The following is an 18,963-nucleotide window of genomic DNA, read 5'->3' on the forward strand; positions in this document are numbered from 1 at the left end:
AAAAAAAAAAGGAAGAAAAAGAAAAAGGAAGGAATTTCATATGGCTCAATCTAATACTACCACAGGAGTGGTAGTCATAAGATATAGTCTAGGCCAAATGAAGCCCTCTCAAATTTCCCAGAGATAGAGTTATAGCCCATCCTCTTTGGTTCTCCAGCTACAAGGATGTCACCCTAGGACTGTCAAAAATAAAGGTGGTTCTAACTACCTTGAGTTCCAGTTCTAGTCTCTGAAGCCTTGGCCCGTCAATTCTGAGAGCTACTCCAATATTCCTCCCAGCTAATTATGTTACCTAATAAATTCACTTTTTGCAAGCCATTATTTGTAAACCAACCACCATGATGAAGTTAGTAAACTATATGGTATGTTTCTAAATTGTTCTCAATTTATGAAAGATGAGCTATACCTTTATATTATAATCACAGATAGAATACTTATATGAGTTTTATAAACATATAACCTGCTTAATTATTTTTGGAAGACAGCTGAGCTACTAGATCATCAGACTATAATGTCAAGCTCAGAGTGCTGGGTTTTAGTACCAACTTGGTAACTTTTACCTTCAGCAAACTTTTATTTAAAAAAAAAAAAAAAAAAAAAAGACTAAGGTGTTTAAATTGTGTGAAACCTGGATAGTGACAAGAAAGGTGGTTCAGCTTGTAAAAGTCCTACCACAACCTGATAGACACTGTGAGAGGACATAAGAACAATTTTTCAAAGGGCATAACAAGTACAAAGTTAACCATTAACAACGCTCTACATTTATATTGTGCTTTTCATATTTATTACCTCAGCCCCCACTCCCACACTAGATAGATATATTTTATATTGGAGGAAATAGCTCAAGAAACTAAATAGTTTGCTCAAGGTCACCAAACTAATCTAGATATCTGAGACTCAAACATAGGTCTTTTGACTCTCAACTTAAGTGCCCTTTATTCTATTCCATGCTGCATTCTAACAATAATCACATGAGGACCAAACAAATACATCCTTTCACAAAGCCACTGAGGGGGTTTAAACTACTGAGCGAGTTAATCAGTTTTTTGTTTCAAAAAGATCACTTTGGTTGCTGCGCGAGAATAGACTGGAACAGGCTAAGAGTAAACCCAAGAACAAACAGGAGGCTACTACAGTAATCCATGTGAAAGGTGATGATGGCCTATGTTAGGGTTAAGATGTTCGAGTGTCTCAATTTCTCCAGAACAAATATGTCTCCTATCTCAGTATAAATATTATCATAATGTCCCTTTCAATTCCAAGTTCCCTGGCTTGAATGCTCAATTACAGGGTCACAATAGCCAAGGCAACAGGCAGTGGCAGTGTAACAGAGCACAGTAGTTATCACCAGAGTTCCTCATAGCTCTAACTCCTTCCTGTCTAAAATCTTGGCTTTTAATCCTTTCAGAGGCATCAATTTCTTTGAGAATCCAATAAGAGCTGTGGTAGAATAGTGCATGAATTCTGGTATTACGCTAACTAAATAAATGTTTGCTTTTTTTTTTTTTTTTTTTTTTTTTGAGACTCACTCTGTTGACCAGGCTGGAGTGCAGTGGTGCCATCTTACTGCAACCTCCATCTCCTGGGTTCAGGGTATTCTCCTGCCTCAGGCTCGGTTAGCTGAGGCTGGGAGTAGCTGGGAGAAGAGAGGCATACGCCACCATGTCTGACTAATTTTTTTTTGTACATACGGGGTTTTGCCATGTTGGTCAGGCTGGTCTCAAACTCCTGACCTCAAGGGATCTGCCTGCCTCAGCCTCCCAAAGTGCTGGGATTACAGGTGTGAGCCTCTGTGCCCAGCCATCTGTTTGCTACTTGCCAACTCTGTGACTGCTTTCCTCATGTGTAATTTACTCATGCGAACTGGCACTTACCTCAGGCTTGGGATGATTAACCAGTGCACAGCATGATCATATAGGGTGGTTTCAATAAGTTACTATCTTACAGTGATGTTCTTTACTGCACTGTTTATTTTTGCCACAAAATTAGAAATGATCTAAAGTCTAAGGATGAGGTTAAACAAGCTATATGTCCATACTATAGAATATCATGCAATAATTTAAAATAACAGTAGGAGTATAAGCTAAAAATCTGAAAGATCTATAAGATGACTTAAGTGGAATAAGCAAAATGCAAACAATATGTACTGAATAATTTATTTACAGACACACACACCAAAACACACTTTTAAAACTTAACACAAAAAACATACACACACGTGTATATATAATGTACACAGAAAGAAGTTGTGAAGTATACACACCAAACTGGTAATTGGGTTACTTCTGACAAGGAAGGTGAGATTAGAAAAGCAGGAATAAAGAGAAATTTTTGCTTTTCAGTGTACATATTCCAGTATATTATTTGAATTTCACAAAAATGTGTATTAATTTGTGCCTTTTAAGCTAAAATGTATTGCTTCTGAAGCTTAACTTCTTAAAACAAGTTTCCTCCAGTTACAGTGTTTCAATGTTGTAAGGAACATACCAAAGTAGAATACAAATAACTTAAATTTCTGTCATAATTACTAAAACAAGAAGAGACATTATCTTAGAGTCCAACAACCCCCTCATCATTTTATAAATAAATGAAGACTCTGAGAAATCAGGTGAGTTACCCATGGCCACACAACAAACTGGAGTCAGAGTTTCTTCTCCTGATGACTCTATATAATCCACTGCTCTTGTTCTTTCCATTTTGAAAACTTTGCTCTTTTTTTTACTCCCAATCTCTAAGATACCACCATTCTCATTCACAGTAAACTAAGAATATAATAGTTTAGAATATATCTATTTTCTGAGGGCTATTAACATTCCTTTTTCTTAATCCAAGTAGATTAGATCATTGTCCTTACATACCCCCTTTTTTATAGAGTAGGAGTATAAGCTAAAATTAGTAATCCCCCCGCTTTTTAGAAATTTTTGTGCCTTCTCAAAATAGTTTCTAGCTTTGAAGGTTAAAATATGAAATACAAATGAATTCTTTAGCATTCCTAAATTCGTTAAAGAAAAAAAAACAATGAAGAGAAAACGGAAATCAACAAACCTCTTACTATCAGTCTAATCTATTTACTGGCATAAGTCAGTCTCTTTTTAGCAGTACAAGTAAATTTATATGTGACTAGTAAACTTTATATTTTAAAATTTTAAATGTTACAGTTTAGGCCAGGCACGATGGTTCATGCCTGTAATCCCAGCACTTTGGGAGGCTGAGGTGGGCGGATCACGAGGTCAGGAGTTCGAGACCAGCTTGGCCAACACAGTGAAAGCTCTACTGGAAATAAAAAAAATAAGCCAAGTGTGGTGGTGGGCACCTGTAATCCCAGCTACTCAGGAGCCTGAGGCAGGAGATTCACTTGAACCCGGGAGGCGGAGGTTGTGGTGAGCTGAGACTGCACCATTGCATTCCAGCCCAGGTGACAGTGTGAGACTCCATCTCAAGAAAGGAAAAAAAAAAAAAAAAATTACAGTTTAAAGAATACAATGATAGCTATTCATTATGCTTTTATTACACTGAATCATAGTTAATTTCTTTTCTGAACTGTCGAGAAATATATGTCATCTTTGCAGAGTTAAGTGTATTTTATTTTATTATAAATATCCAAAAGTTGGCAATCTAGTATCATATCAGAATAAGACATGCTCACACATTCTAGTATCTTTGGGTTTTACTGATTTCATATCTTTCTAAAACAGAATACTTACTATCTTGTTTTCTTACTGGGGGCATCATACATTCATAATCACTTCTTGGTGACTCAGTCTTCATTTAGAATATTAATTACTATGCTGCAAGCACTGTGGTGAAATGATGCCCTAAAGGCTTTTATATTTCTAATTAAATAGGCATCATGGCTCAGGCCTGTAATTCAGCGTTTTGAGAGGTTGAAGCAAGAGGACTGCGTGAGCCAAGGAGTTTAAGACCAGCCTGGGCAACCTAGGGTGACCCTATCTCTACAAAAAAAAAAAAAAATTTTTTTTGGGTGGCAGCACACACCTATAGTCCCAGCTACTCAAGAGGCTGAGGCAGGAGCATTACTTGAGCCTAAGAGGTCACGGCTGCAGTAAGCCATGATTGTGCCACTGCACTCCAGTCTGTGTGACAGAGGAAGACCCTGTCTTTAAAATAAATAAATAATAATTTTAAAAAAGTTAGCCAGGTGTGATGGCACATGCTTGTAGTCAAGGGGCTGAGGCAGTAAGATTGAGCTCAGTTCAAGGTTGCAGTGAGCTACAACTGCATCACTACACTCCAGCCTGGGCAAAAGAATAAGGCTCTATTGCCAAAAATAATAATAATAATTAGTATTACAGTTTCAATTTTCTTTTTTGTAGAGATGAGCTCTCACTATGTTGCCCAAGCTGGTCTTAATTCCTAGCCTCAAGCAATTTTCCCTGCTCAGCCTCCCAAAGTGCTGGGATTATAGGCATGAGCAACAGCACCAGACCACATTTTCGGTGTTCTAATCCTTTTACCTTTCTCCTTACCTCTTTGCAGTTAGGATTAACTATGCCTAGCTATAGCAATGCTCCCTTTCCAATCTAATTTCCTACATTATGAGATATTGAATAACGAAGCTTTCTGAACTGTTGATGTGAAAATTCTCTAAAATGAGGACCTCTTCTATTTTAAAAATGTATTACAGGGTGAGTATCCCTTATCTGAATTGCTTAGGACCAAAAGTGTTTCAGATCTCAAATTTTTAAGATTCTGGAATATCCGCACATACATAATGAGATATCTTGGGGAGGGGATCCAAGTCTAACAACAAAATTCATTGATGTTTCACGTGTATCTTATACACCTGTCCTGAAGGTAATTTTATACAATATTTAAAAAATGATTTTGTGCATGAAATAAAGTGTACACTGAACTATCAGAAAGAAAAAGTGTCACTATCTTAGACACCCACATGGACAACTGATTGTTGTTTGGCATAACCATCATTCCGGACTCTGAACTCATATGCTACCAATAAGTAATCACTTTTTAAATACTTAAGTACTTAACAGGAAAATGCAAGACCAACTTCTCCTCTTCCTCCTCAACTTACTCAACTCATGTTGAGTAAGTTGAGATGAGGAGGAGGAAGACGTTATGATGATCCACTTCCATTTAATGAATAAATGAATTTTCCTATGATTTTAATAATATTTTCTTTTCTCTAGATTATAAGAATACAGCATATAACATATATAATACATAAAATATGTGTTAATCAACTTGTTACCAGTAAGGCTTCCGGTCAACAGTAGGCCATCAGTAGTCAGGTTTTTGAGGAAGCAAAAGTATATGTGGATTTTCGACTGAGTGGGAGAGGGAGTTGGCACTCCAAACTCCCATGTTATTCAAGGGTGAACCGTGTATTAAAGCCTGTAACAGCCAGGCGCAGTGGCTCATGCCTGTAATCCCAGCACTTTGGGAGGCCAGGTGGGTGGATCACAAGGTCGAGAGATTGAGAACATCCTGGCCAACATGGGGAAACCTCGTCTCTCCATTAAAAAAAAAAAAAAAAAAAAAAAAAAGCCCGTAACTTCACCACACACAAAAATAAAATCCAAGAAGATTAAAGAATTAAAGGCAAAATTATAAAATCTTTAGAAAATAACTGCAATGCCTTCATATCCTACAAATGGCAAGAACGGCAAAGTCCTTAAAAAGATACAAAAAGAATCATAAAATACTGACACTTAACTACAATAGAATTCAGATGTTTGCTCTCCAAAAGACATGATAGAGAAGGCAATCCATAAACATGGAAAAGATAGCTGTAACACATATAAATGATAAAAATTAGTAACCAGACTGAGCATGGTAACTCATGTCTGTAATTGCGGCACTTCAGCAGGCCAAGGCAGGAGGACTGCTTGAGCTCAGGAGCTTGAAATAAGCCTGGGCAACATGGCAGACCTGTCTCTACAAAAAATACAAAAACTAGACAGCATGGTGGCACACAACTGTAGTCCCAGCTACTCAGGAGTCTGAGGTGGGAGGATGACCTGAGACCAGGGAAGTCGAGACTACAAACAACTCTATAGTTAGTCAAGGCTTTTGTCAGTCTTTCAAAACACCTCATGGAAAAGGAAACATAAATTGCCAACAAACATAAAATGAGGCTCAAGCACCCCATTAATAATCTTGGAGAGGAAAATTAAAATCATCTGAAATACTATTTTATGCCTATCAGACTGACCAAAAATTTCAAGCGTGGTAACATCACGTGTTCCCAAAGATATGGAGGGATACAAACTCTCAAACATTACTGGTAGAAAGTAACCTGTTTCAATGACTTTGGGGGCGGGGGGAAACCCTGGCAATATCTAGTAAAACTGAAGACACACATTTCCTATGACCCAGCAATTCCACTGTTACCCTGACCTAGAGCAGGAGTCAACAAACTTTTCTGCAGAGAGGAAAATAGTTAAATATTTCAGGCTTTCCAGATCACACAGTCTGTGTGGCAAACTATTTAGATGCCTCTGTAACACAAAAACAGCTATAAATACGTAAATGAATGAATGTGGCTATGTTCCAATAAAACTTCATTTAATAAAACATCATCTGTAAATCAGGTGGTCTCCCAGGCATAGTCTCCCAGTCTCTGTTGTAGATAAACTTCTGCAGACATACATACACCAAAAGACATGTCCAAGAATATTCACAGCAGCACAGTTCATCATAAAAACAAACTGGAAACAACTTAAATATCCATCAATTGTAAAATGGGTAAATAAACTGTGATATTAACAATCAACAGAATACCAGGACAGTAAAAATAAACTATGGCGATATGCAACATCATTTTGAATCTCAGAACATGATGTAAAGAGCAAGTCAGGTGAAATTTACATAAAGTTCAAAAAACATATAAAAAGTAAATAATACAATGTTTAAAATAAAACTACTGAAAAACTAAGAGAATGATATACACAAAACTTATGACAATAGTTACTTCTGATGGTTGTATGACAGAAGACAGGATATTGGGACACTCACACATAATGGAACATTTATGTGATTAAAACATGTATGATACTTTTTAGGGAGGGGGAGGGAAGTTCAGTGATTTTTCTCTTCTGTAAAAGTGGACGGGGGATATGATAACCGGTCTACATTACTGACTTACTTTATTCTTTGGAGAACAGTGAATCCATTTTGTGAATTAAATTCCAAAACAAAAATGAAGTTGTATTTCCAAAGAACCCGGGGGTTTTATGGCATAAAAACAACTAGACTAGATGGTCTTTACGACAGTTTTGAGACCTAATGGTATGACCCTAAAATTAGTCCTCTACAAACCTATGGAAAAAAACAGTCCTTCAAAAAGCTATACGATATGGGATAAAATATCATCCCAAGAACAAATAAGTTGTTAAAAAATTTGAAATAGTCTTTGATCTCCCCTCCTAAAGCACTTATGCCGAGACACTGTGCAGCCCTTATTGGTTAGAATGGTAACAGCAGATTAGGTTAGATTAGAGAAGCTAATGTGAGTGAAGACTATGAGAGATCAGTAACAATACCACATAATGTGTATATTTATATATATATATTTTTGAGACAGAGTCTGGCTCTGCCACCCAGGCTGAAGTACAGTGGTGTGATCTCAGCTCACTACAACCTCTGCCTCCCAGGCTCAAGTAATTCTCATGCTTCAGCCTCCCAAGTAGCTGGGATTACAGGTGGGTACCACCATGCTCTGCAATTTTTTTTTTTTTTGGAGACGGAGTTTCGCTCATCACCCTGGCTGGAGTGCAATGGCACAATATCGGCTCACTCCAACCTCTGCCTCCAGGGTTCAAGCAATTCTCCTGCCTCAGCCTCCTGAGTAACTGAAATCACAGGTGCCCACCACCATGCCCGGTTAATTGTTTGTATTTTTAGTATAGATGGGGTTTCACCATGTTGGCCAGGCTGGTCTCAAAATCCTGACCTCAGGTGATCCACCCACCTTGTCCTCCCAAAGTGCTGTGATTATAGGCATGAGCCACAGCACCCGATCTAGATAATTCTATTTTTTGTTTTTTTAAATTATACTTTAAAAGTTCTGGGGTACATGTGCAGAACATGCAGGTTTGTTACGTAGGTATACACATGCCATGGTGGTTTGCTGCATCCATCACCCTGTCATCCACATTAGGTATTTCTCCTAATGCTATCCCTCTCCTAGCCCCCACCCCGACAGGCCCTGGTATGTGATGTTCCCTAGTCCATGTGTTCTTATTGTTCAACACCCACTTGAGTAAGAACATGTGCTATTTGGTTTTCTGTTCTTGTGTTAGTTTGCTGTGAATGATGGTTTCCAGCTTCATCCATGTCCCTGCAAAGAACATGAATTCATCCTTTTTAATGGCTGTATAGTATTCCATTGTGTATATGTGCCACATTTTCTTTCTCTAGTCTATCACTGATGGGCATTTGGATTGGTTCCAAGTCTTTGCTATTGTGAACACTGCCGCAATAAACATATGTGTGCATGTGTCTTTATAACAGAATGAGTTATAGTCCTTTGGGTATATACCCAGTAATGGGATTGCTGGGTCAAATGGTATGTCTAGTTCTAAATCCTTGAGGAATCACCACACTGTCTTCCACAATGGTGAACTAATTTACACTCCCACCAACAGTGTAAAAAGGTGTTCCTATTTCTCCACATCCTTTCCAACATCTGTTGTCTCCTGATTTTTTAATGATCACCATTCTAACTGGCATGAGATTGTATCTCAGTGTGGTTTTGATTTGCATTTCTGTAATGACCAGTGATTATGAACTTTTTTCATGTTTGTTGGCTGCACAAATGTCTTCTTTTGAGAAGTGTCTGTTAATATCCTTCACCCACTTTTTGACAGTTTTTTTTTCCTTGTAAATTTAAGTTCTTTGTAAATTCTGGATATTAGCCCCTTTGTCAGATAAGTAGATTGCAAAAATTTTCTCCCATTCTGTTGGTTACCTGTTGATTATTCTGTTTTTGATGAAGTTTTACTTAGACGTCACAAAAGCAAAAGTTAAGCTTAATTATGCAATTTTTGACGTATTATTGAGAGGCATTTTTAAATTATTTTCCATTAAAAGATGCTGCTTTATATATATGACCATCATGGTTCAGGGGAGAACAAGTTGAGCAAAACCTATTCTGTCCTCTCAACTGGAATATATTCATTTATAAAGTCAGCTTTTTTTTTTTTTTTGAGACAGTCTCACTCTGTTGCCAGACTGGAGTGCAGTGGCGTGATCTTGACTCACTGCTGCCTCCGCCTCCCGGGTTCAAGCAATTCTCTGCCTCAGCCTCCCGAGTAGCTGGGATTACAGGTGCCCGTCACCATGCCCAGCTAATTTTTTTGTATTTTTGTAGAGACGGGGTTTCACCATCTTGGCCAGGCTGGTCTTGAACTCCTGACCTCGTGATCCACCTGCCTCGGCCTCCTGAAGTGCTGGGATTACAGGCATGAGCCACTGTGCCCAGCCCAACGTAAGTAGTTTTAAGTGCTTTATACAAGAGTGTAAGCAAATGTTTACGGCATTACTAACACATATATTTAAAGGGAAATGGAGGCTAATGGGGGAAGCAAGGGATCTAGATTCATTCCTAAGTCCTCAGACTTCTTTTGTCACAAGTTTGAGAGACAGGTTTGAACTCACAGGAACAGAAAGATACATTACCTGGTCAGAAATTCTTAAGTGTAGAGGAACCACACACTGAAGCAAGACCAGGCAAGCTGTCTTCCATTCTCACCACCTATGTTGTAAACAATATAAACCAGTTCTGTCTACATTTCCTACCACCTTCCCAGGTAGTTCGAAAGCAAATTCCAGCTCTCTAAATCTCACAGCATACTTTACATTCTGAAGAAATCTTCCCAGTCCAGATGGCCTCCCACACAAACTACTACTACGTTGGCACAAATAAAACTATAGTTCTCCTGCCCTTGTGCGCTCTGAATTAAAGAAAGTGTTCTATATTATAAAAAGAGACAAACTGAAGGAGAGGGAGCACAGAGCACACAGGCAAAATCAGGCAGGATACAGACAAAAAACCTGGGCTGCTTGGAGAAGTGGCTAAAACCCAGGCAGCAGAAACGCATGAATTAATGCACTACAAGAATATTCACTACAATAATTTGGTTGTTCTTGGGCACTACTTTTCTGATCTTCTTCAAACTGGTTAGCAGTAAGGTACTATTGCTTCAAAAACAAAACCCAGTTTTTGCCTTTTGAAACTGAAGCACAAAACATGTTAGTTTCCATAAAAGAGCTTAAAGTCCCTGAAGTATTTTTTCTAGTAGGAAATAAAATAAACAATGTGTATATAAAGTAGCAAGTCATATTTCCTTTTTAGTTTTATATAAAATAAAATCCACATGAACTGTAACTAAACTAAAGGAATTATCACTTTTCACTGATTTTTAAACTAAAATATTAAGATCATGGGTGATTTATTACAAACATTTTGCTAAGTTAATGAATATAATTAACAATGGGAGTCATTTTTCTTAATTTTCCAAGTTGTTTGAGAATATTAACTGCAGTGCTAATATTAAGTAACCTATAATAACACACAATTTAGAGCTGGTCAGATAGTCCAGTTTTATACTACCCACGCTTACAAATAATGTCAACTTGTAAGGAAATTCATATTATAAATATCTTTAGTAAAACCAGATGGTAACGAATGGAACATGTATTTATTCTCCCATAAGTATTTCTAAAGTTAATTAAAGAATAAATTTGTGAGGATAAGCGTCAAAACAGAGCTATCAGTGGTTTATCTCTTTGTTGCTTTTAAGCTTTACATTTGCACTTATTAAATTTAAACTAATTCAAAGTAAAATATAAACAACATGACTGCTATAAATATACATGCATTAAAAGCTATTGTGAAAGGATGAAACCTAAACCTAACTGAACATGAAGAGCTGTGAGCATGAAGAGACTGAGATAAGGATCGACAGCAAAAGCAATCAAAGACATCGGAATGAGGCAAAATGACTCAGGTTAATACTACAAAAGGCCTTTACAGAAAAGTAGAAGCCATCAAAAAAGCGCTTCTACAATAAGACTCAGGAAAGAACTTCTCTTTTGATTATACCTGGTACAGATTCATCAAAGTATAGGAGTTACCTGAAAGATTAACAGGAGTGAGGTGGGTTGGGGAATATGTAGTATGTTTGAAACATTACAGGCTAGGAAGGAATTCAAATTCCTGCTATTGACTGGTTAGAGGCTTGAAAGCAGGTTGTATTTTATTATACTTCTCTTCAATCACCAGACAAATATAAGGCTGTAGTTTTATAATTTAGCTGTCAACATATATGTACTCTTCTTTATAATAAATGGACCCAAATTAAATGACTGCTTAGAGGCTCCTAATGTTAGAAGGGCTATCAAGAAGTTCTGTAACAAAGTGCTTTCTAATTAGTATATAACAAAAAAGGTTCTCTTGTACATCAAAGTATACTGGACTTTTTTCCCACCCCCTCCTATGTGCATAGTGCATTACTAATTTGTCTATTATATACCTTGGGCATTTCTTTCTTCTCAAATCAAAACCTAATTTCAGGCAAAAAGCTTGTGGGACCCAGTCTCAGCTATTTCTATGATTAAGAATCATCTTCTCTCTTTTCTATTACAGTCAAATCTCCTTTCCAAAAGACCTAGTCATCCAAGTATTTGAATACTACTATATATCAAAAATGTTCAAGGTGCTTAAAATTAAAAAAAATTACTGCCAGAAATTTATCTACCAGAAATGAGAAATAAAGGGATAATTTTAATAGATGATACTCAAGACAGAATTGATGGAATATGGTCATTGATTAGATGAGGGGATAAAAAGTAGAGGAAGACCCCCCATGTTTCTATTTGGATGATTGAATAAATATTCAAACATTCCTGATAGAGAACAAAGTAAAAAACAAAAAAACAAAAAAAAAAACAGGGTGGGGAATGGAGGAGTAGAATGATGTGTGGTTGTGGTTTTGGATCTGCCAAGTTTGAGGTCATTATAACAAAAGTATACCTAGGTCTTGGGCATAAGATAGAGGCCTTAACTAGACATTACAATTGGGAACTTTATTAGGACATATCTGGTAACTGGAGTCATGAGAAATGATGATGTGGAATGAGAAAGGAATAGGACCAAAGTTATCCAGCAGAGAAGACACAATAAAAACTGTCAGAAAGCTAGTCACAGGTTCAGGAAAGGAGACATAACATTACAGACTGCAAAGGTATCAAAAGACAATGACTAAAAATGGTCCATCTGATTTGACCAGTATTAGGAAATCTTTACTAGAGAAGTTTCAGTGGAGTCATGGGAACAGAAGCATGACTGCAATGCACTGAGGTGAGGCTGGGAGTTAAAGCAGTCCAAATTGTTTCCTAACCGTAGCAAGCATTATTGGGGAGAGAAAAATATAAATAAATACAATAAAGTTCAATACAACAGCTATCCTGACAGGTATATACAGAAACTTGTGGAACTCAAAGAAAGTCAGTTAATTTTTACCAGGAGAGAAAAAAATGAAAGCCTGGTCTGTGGAGCAAGTTTTTTCCTATTAAAAGAAAAATACTGATGAGAATTTTTTTTAAGGCAATGCCATTTTAAGAGCTCACTAGTAGGCCTATAAAATATTAAGCAAAGCTGTAACTTCTAAATTATAAGACTACAGCTATATTTCAAATGAGGTAAGTATTGAACACGAAATTTTAAATGACAAGCTCTAAGAACATGATGTTTTAGCCTATTTCAAATAAAAAAGAAGGGCCGGGCACAGTGGCTCATGCCTGTAATCCCAGCACTGTGGGAGGCCGAGGCAGGTAGATCACAAGGTCAGGAGATTGAGACCAGCCCGGCCAACATGGTGAAACCCCATCTCTACTAAAAACACAAAAATTAGCTGGGCATGGTAGTGGGTGCCTGTAATCCCAGCTACTCAGGAGGCCGAGGCAGGAGAATTGCTTAAACACAGGATGCAGAGGTTGCATTTAGCTCAGATCGCACCACTGCACTCCAGCCTGGGCAACAGAGTGAGACTCCATCTCAAGAAAAACAAAAACAAAACAAAACAAAACAAATGGAAAGCAGAGAAAGACCCAGAGGAAATATATCAATCGACCACAAGCTATATCAGCAAAACTCGTCAATTTTATTCCTAAAACTATGTCACTTCTTGGGGAATGTAGGGGTTAGGAGTACTGACCACCCACATAGTATAACTTTTTTTTTTTTTTCTTTAGACGGAGTCACCCAGGCTGGAGTGCGGTGGCATGATCTTGGCTTACTGCAACCTCAGTCTCCCAGGCTCAAACAATTCTCATGCCTCAGCCTCCCAAGTAGCTGGGTTTATAGGCAAATGCCACTGTGTCCGGCTTATTTTTTTTGATTTTTTTAGAGACAGAGTTTCACCGTGTTGGCCAGGCTGGTTTTGAACTCCTGACCTCAAGCAATCTGCCCGCCTCAGCCTCCAAAGTGTTGGGATTACAGGGGTGAGCCACCGTGCCTGGCCTCTGTATAACTTCTGACTCCCTACAAATTTAACTCTTAATAGCCTATGGTTGACCAGAAGCCTTAATGATAACAGTTGATTAACATATATTTTATATGTTATATATATTATATACTATAGTTTTATAATGAAATGTTAAAAAAGAAAAAAAATCATACGAGAAAATATATTCATTATTCATTAAATGGAAGTGGATGATCATAAAACTCTTCAGCCTTGCTGTTTTCACACTGCATAGGCAGAGGAGGAGGAAGAAGAGGGGTTGGTCTTGCTGCCTTAGGGGTGGCAGAGGGAGAAGACAATCCTTGTATAAGTGGACCCACAGAGTTCAAACCTATGTTGCTCAAGGGTCAACTGTATTTGAAGGGCATATATATTGCAATATGTCACACAAAATTGAGTTGTTGGACAAGGAGCAACTTTAAAGTTTTTCTTTGTGGAAGAGGAGCTTTTTTGTTTTTAAGCCGTAACAGGTTCATATTAATTTTGAAAGCAGGTAGAATAAAATTCTTTAAAAAATAAGAATGGAGGCTAGGCACAGTGATTCACACTAGTAATCTCAGCACTTTGAGAGGCTACGGAGGGAGAACTGCTTGAGCCCAGGAGCCGATACCAGACTGGGCAAAATTGTGAGGCATCATTTCTACAAAATTACACATTTAAAAAAAGCCAGGTGTGTGCCAGTAGTTCCAGTTACTTGGGGCAGGCTGTGGGGTCTGAGGTGAAAGGAATGCTTGAATCTGGGAGGTAAAGGCTGCAGTGAGCTATGACTGTGCCACTGCACTTCAGCTGGGCAACAGAGAGAGATCTTCCCTCAAAGGGAAAGAAAAGAAAAAGAATGAACATCATTTCATATGTACATAAAACTGAAAGTGGGAAAAAGTCTGGATTAAACAAGTTCAGTACAGGCTCAACAAAATCTTGCTTTCCTTTTGAGGGGATTCCCTTTGTTGAACTTGATGGAAATTTTGTGGGATACTGCTAGTAGAACTAAAATTTATATATATATTTCTAGAAGAAAGCAGTTCTTTTATTCTTTTTTATATCCCTATTTAACATTTTTAAGTTTACTTTTTAACTGACAAGTAAAAGTTGTATGTATTTATAGTGCAGACTTTGATACATGTAAATACTGTGGAATGGCTAAGACAGACTACTTAATAGATGTATTACCTCACATAGCATTTTTCTATGAAGAAAAAGAATACTTAAAATCTACTCTTTGAGCAATTTTCAAGTATGTAAGTTATTTTTTATTAACTGTAAAAACCATGATCTACCATAGATCTCTTCAACTTATTCCTCCCATCTAACTGAAATTTTGTGTCTTTTGGCCAACATCTCCCCAATCCTTGTCCCTCCAGTATTATGGCTAAGAATTATGTCCCTCTAGTATTATGGCTAAGAATTATGTGAGTATGTGTATTTTTATCTCAGAATTTAAGTGCATCTGGAAGATCTAATAGATTCTATCTACTTTAAATAACTATCATACCAAGAAAAGGCTGGTAAGAACTACTTTTCTAATCTACTTACAAACTTGCCTAGGGCATGAACAATAGGAGATCCAACACATAATTTTACCACAAAGGTATGATTAACACATTTTTGTACAATTAGAGCTCATCTGTTATTTAATTTGGGTAGCATTATTTCTTTAAAAATAAAACATTGTTAGATGTTTGTAAAACATTTATACATTTTATATTTATTGAGTGACTCATTTGTCAGCAACTACGTTAAATCCCAAGGACACAAATTCAAATTGCTTGCTTCTCACTTCAAAAAATAAAAGATTTAAAATTTCTGAAAAATTGAGAAAATCTACTAACATATGTAAGAAATATGTCAATATTGCCTATAAAGCAATAAAAAAAGACACTCATTCAATAGAAAAATGCAAAGACGACATGACTAGGCAAACTTCTATCTATAAGGAGGGAAGGAGGGTGGATCAAACTCACTAGTAATTAGGGACACGACAACTAAAATCACAAAATACTATTTTACACATCCTTTGAATAAACAAAAAATGTAAATAAAGTCTGGCAATGTTGCTCAGATTTAGAGCATGAGAACTTTCGTACATTCTGAAGTGAAGTATATATCGACAAACTTCTGGAGAATAATTCAGCAAGATTTACTAAATGTGAAAATATACTCGGTCTACAATCCAGCAATCCAAAAGTAGGCAAAAAATTTAAATAGACATTTCTCTAAAGAAGACATACAAATTAACAATAAGCATATAAAAATATGTGGAGAAATTAGAACTCGTGTGTATTGATTGCTGGGAATGTAAAACTGTGTAGCCATCATAGAAAAGTGGGCAATTACTCAGAAAATTAAACAAGATTACCATATGACAAGCAAGTCCATTTACAGGTATAAACCAACAGAACTGAAAGCATGGACTCAGATACTTTTATATACCAATGTTCATAGTGGTATTATTCATAACAGCCAAGGGGTAGAAAGCACCCAAATGTCCATAAACATATGAATGGATAAACCAAATGTGGTATATACATAAAATGAAATATTACTCAGCCTTAAAAAGGAATGATACTCTGACATATACTAAAACATGGGTGACCTTTGAAAACATTATTTCAGTTTCCCCATATCCTCACCAACGCTTGAAGTCACTTTGATTACAGCCACCCTAATGGTATGAAGAGGCATCTCTTTATGATTTTGTTATAAAATACACATAAAATTTATCATTTTAATCATTTTTAACTTTATTACAACTCAGTGTTATTAAGCACATTCACAGTGTTGTACAACCATCACCTGCATATTTTCAGAACTTTGTCATCATATCAGCAACTCCTCAGTCACCTCTCCTTTCAGTCCCTGGTAACCTCTATTCTTTTTTGTTTCTATGAATTTCCTTATTCTAGGTACCTGGTGTAAGTGGAAATATACAATATTTGTCCTTGTGTATCTGGTTTATTTTACTTAGTACCCACATACACTGCTAGTGGGAATGTAAACAGTAGAGTCACTTTGGAAAACAATCTGGCAGTTCTTCAAAAAGTTTAACAGAGTCACCATATAACCCAGCAATGCTACTCCTAAACTATATACCTAAAGTTTTTATGTAGGCATCTGTCTTCATTTCTTTTAGCTATATACTTTAGGAATATTATGAAGACAGATGCCTGTATTAAAACTTGCGCATGACTGTTTTTAGCAGCATTATTCATAGAGTCAAAAAGTAGAAATAACCCAAATGTCCATCAAATGTTGAACGTTTATTCATATGGTTATACCCACAGGATGAAATATTACTCCAATAAAAAAATGAAAGTGCTACAACATGGATGAAATCTTGAAAACATACTTAGTGAAAGAAGCCAGTCACAAAAGACTACATGTTGTAATGATTCAATTTATATAAAAAAGTCCTAAATAGGCAAACCTATAAGAGAAAGTAGATTAGCAGTTGCCTAAAAACTACAGGGATTGGGACAAATAGGAGTGACTGCTAAAGGATATAGGATTTCTTCTTAGGGTGGTAAAAATAGTCTAAAATTGATAGTGCACAACTCTGTGAATATATTAAAAACCACTGAATTGTATGTTTTAAATGGGTGACTTACATGGCATGTGAATTGTATCTCAAAACAGCTGTTACAAAAACAACAAAAAACACTCATTCAATAAGCGACAAAAATTTTCATAATTTAAACTGTAAATTCCCTAAATAAAATTTAAATTTTCCCAACGGTATACGTGACAGGAAGAAGAACCCATAGTGGTACTGTTAGGTGTCTGAAAAGGGCAGAATAATCACCTACATGAGGACACAAATGAGGGAGGTTAAAGAGTCTGGAGTAGTAAGGGAAATTTCAACTTTTTCATAATATAGCCTAGAGTCAGCATTTCTTAAGAGACTGTTATACATGTTTATTCAAATTGTCCAAAGAGTAGTGAAAATCTAATGGTCTTTGTAAACGAAGATGTTACAGTATCTAGATGTGTTTTCATGGGAATGTTTTTCATATACATAAGAGATCTGGGTTAACTGGGGTGAAATTTCTCACATTGTTCTCTTGTCATAGAGAAAGACTAAAAAATAATTACTTCCTGTAAGCAAGGAGAAGAAAGATGACTGGCTACAGTATATAGTTTGTTATTTGTAGATACTAACATTTAAGATCGCTTAAAAAACAGAAACCAAACAAAACACTGAGATAATGGTTAAACTTCAGCTACTCCAAAGCGTGTCTTTACAGGTGCAAATGATTTAGCCTCATTACTCAGCAGGGGCTTGCAAACAAAAATAATTTTTACTATGAACAAACTAAAAAAAAAAAAAAATGATAGCAAATACTAGCTAGGAAGTTAGGGCATTTTTACTGGTGCCTTTGTGAACTGCTACAAATCTCAGTTCTGAACTAATCTGTAATCACTACTAAAATGAAAAATACACATACTTTGTATAGCAAGGAGAAAGGGAACTACAAACCTATCAAACCTATCAAAATGGGATCAAGTGAATGAAATATGGTATCTAAATATGGAATCTGTATGGAATCTGTGCAGCTATTAAAAATATGTTATATATCTATATATCAATGTGGAAGGCTAACATGATCACTGGATATACATTTTAAAAGTCAGTTTCCAGTAAGCAAAAGATAATGCATATTCACTGTTTACACAGTATAGTTTATGTCCTGTTTTTGAAAAAGTAAACAAGAAAACAGATAAACATGAATAACAGGGGTTGGCAAACTTTTTCTGTGAGGGACCAGAGAGTGAACATCTCAGGCTTTGTAGGGCAAAAGGTCTCTTGTCCCAATTACTGGACTCTGCTGTGGCAGCACAAAAGCAGCCATAGACAATAACTGTATAAACATGTATGGCTATGATCCAGTAAAGCTTTATTTATGAACACTGAAATTAGAATTTCATTTAACTTTAATGTGTCATGAAATATTCTTTTGATTTTTTCCAACCATTTAAAAACATAAAAACCATTTTTGGCTCACAGGATTCAAAACAGTGAATTTTGCCACAAAGTGCTAAAGTTTGTCAACCCCTGATGTGGAAGGTCACAAATTAATACTGTTAACAAGGGCTATCTTACACAAAATTTGTTAAAACAAGCAAATATACCATTTGATTTTAAAATACATCAAATAGTGCTCGCTTCAGCAGCACATATACTAAAATTGGAACGATACAGAGAAGATTAGCATGGCCCCTAAGCAAGGATGACACGCAAATTCATGAAGCGTTCCATATTTTTAATACTGACAAGCCGATTGCAGCAGCACATCAAAAAGCTTATCCACCATGATCAAGTAGGCTTCATCCCGGGGATGCGAGGCTGGTTCAACATACGCAAGTCTATAAACGTAATTCACCACATAAACAGAACCAAAGACAAAAACCACACGATTATCTCAATTGATGCAGAGAAGGCCTTTGACAAAATTCAACA

General features: G+C 36.5%; 1 protein-coding gene and 1 non-coding gene across 5 annotated transcripts in view; one reads left to right on the forward strand and one right to left on the reverse strand.

Moving 5' to 3' along the window:
- EML4 (EMAP like 4) overlaps positions 1-18,963 on the reverse strand; it is a 157,759-nt gene that overhangs the window by 83,929 nt on the left and 54,867 nt on the right. The window lies entirely within an intron of this gene.
- On the forward strand, positions 18,662-18,768 carry LOC119473648. Its single transcript, XR_005202854.1, has one exon. It is a non-coding gene; the product is annotated as a U6 spliceosomal RNA (small nuclear RNA).

The sequence above is a fragment of the Cebus imitator genome, unplaced genomic scaffold (genome assembly GCF_001604975.1).
Source record: "Cebus imitator isolate Cc_AM_T3 unplaced genomic scaffold, Cebus_imitator-1.0 Scaffold172, whole genome shotgun sequence".
NCBI classification, from domain to species: domain Eukaryota; kingdom Metazoa; phylum Chordata; class Mammalia; order Primates; family Cebidae; genus Cebus; species Cebus imitator.